The sequence below is a fragment of the Octodon degus genome, unplaced genomic scaffold, assembly GCF_000260255.1.
Source record: "Octodon degus isolate 3935 unplaced genomic scaffold, OctDeg1.0 scaffold00037, whole genome shotgun sequence".
Taxonomy (NCBI): domain Eukaryota; kingdom Metazoa; phylum Chordata; class Mammalia; order Rodentia; family Octodontidae; genus Octodon; species Octodon degus.
The window spans coordinates 16,934,430-16,936,430 of NW_004524613.1; positions in this window are offsets into that span (position 1 = coordinate 16,934,430).

Consider the following 2,001-nt stretch of genomic DNA (forward strand, 5'->3'; position numbering starts at 1 on the left):
CACATGCAGAGTGCACACCCACATCCTCAGCATTCTGACTAGTCCCAAACCTATTGTTGTTCTACTCCTGCCCACCCTGATATCCTTATTGGCCCAGAAGCATGTGAAAACCTCTAGACCATATGTTCTCTAAGGTCTTCTGGGATGACTGTCAACAACTCTCTGGATTAGGTAAAATATTTAATCACTGTAAGCCAACTGTCTCATAAGACCCCAGCTACAAGAGCCAGGGGTTATTTGCAGTTTTGACTGGGATTAGACAAATATTTAAGCTCTACCACCTAGCATAATTCTCTACAATGATTCATAGAACCCAGGCAGACACTTTACATACTATTGCACTAACTACAAAGGACACAACTCAGTGAGAGTCCAAATGAAAAAATGCATGGGACAGGATGGAGTGGCCTCAGGACAAATGGGAAACATAAATGTGATTACCAATCCGGAAGGAATCCAAACAGGAGTTTCTTTGAGGTTTCATTAATAAGCATAATTATTCAACCATTGGCCATTGCTGATTGAACACAGTCTCGGGGGCCCATTCCCTTTCATGGAGAGCAGGGATAGTAAAGAAACATCTAGATCTCTAATGAAGAAGGTGTTATTCACTTCTCCTACAACAACCCTTAATTTGGGGGCTACTCTCTTCAGCCATATCATTAGCATGCACAAAACAAAAAATGCCCAGGGTTCCAGGAATTCTTTTCTACAGTTAGAAGACAAAGAATAGATATGTATATTTTATTATTTTAACAGAGCCTGACAGGCTGGACTGCAGATGACCAACAGATAACCAAAAGCAACTAAAACTTGGTATGTTTTCCTTCATTCTATTTATTTTTGTGGGGGCCTGGCCATAGCTCAGTTCTTTAAGTGGCTGCTTCCACAAAGCTGTCAGCCTCAGGTTGCTGTAGTTCGATCCCCACAACACTCTGGCCAGCCCAACCAACCCTGAGGGCATTCGGAGCAAAAAAAAACCAAAAAACAAAAAACAAACAAACAAACAAAAAAAACAAAACCAAAACAACAACAAAAAACCCCTTATTTATTTTTGTTTTTTCTTGGTACTGGGGATTGAACTCAGGACCTTGCACTTGCCAAGCAAGCGCTTATTCTACTGAGCTACCCCCCTGGCCTCCTTTCCTTCATTCTATATGTCTCCCTTATTACCTGGAAACTTGGGATGAGGTCGCTGCTCAGCTCTGCATATGGGCATACTAACTGTTTAATGAGTGTCAGTATTACAAGGTTTATTTGCCTTAATTTAACTTAGACTATTTCATCTCCCCCTCAAAATAGAGAGCACCAAGATAAAATAATTCTAAAGATTGGCAGGGATACCTAATTGCCAGCCTTCACAATGTCCACTTCCATACTCCCTGGAGCAATATCTACAAGTTTCTAGTCACTGTCCTAAAGGTGTAATCATCTAAGGTTTCATGAAAAGCAAAACCTGACACACCATTCTCTGAGGAGGTCACACCCAGAAAAGGGGCAGTTATCCAGTGATGTAAACTTAAGCTGCTCCTCGAAGGATCCTCATTATGGGAAGCCACATGGCCCCTCAAGCAAAAACGGCTCTTCCAAGACCTCTAGACACAGTCCTTAGAGACCCATCCATGGATCACAACTTTGCCATTGCCTGTTAAAGTGCCCTAAGACTTGCTATTGTTCCCCTTTTCACTAAAACCTCAAAGCTTCTCTCAAGCCCCTCTGTTGTGTACTGGCTTTTGATTCTGTTGGATGGCTACACCAAAATGTTATCAGATAGCCTGCTTCTAAAAGTGCCTCACTGGGGGCCAGGTAGATGGCTCAGTAGAATAAGCGCTTCCCTGACAAACTCAAGGGCCTGAGTTCAATCACCGGTTCTGCAAAAAAACCCAAAAACAAACAACAACAACAAAAAAACCCAAACAAACCCCACAACAACAACAAAAAAAACCAATAAATAAATAAATAAATAAATAAATAAATGTGCCTCATTAATCAAATGTTATG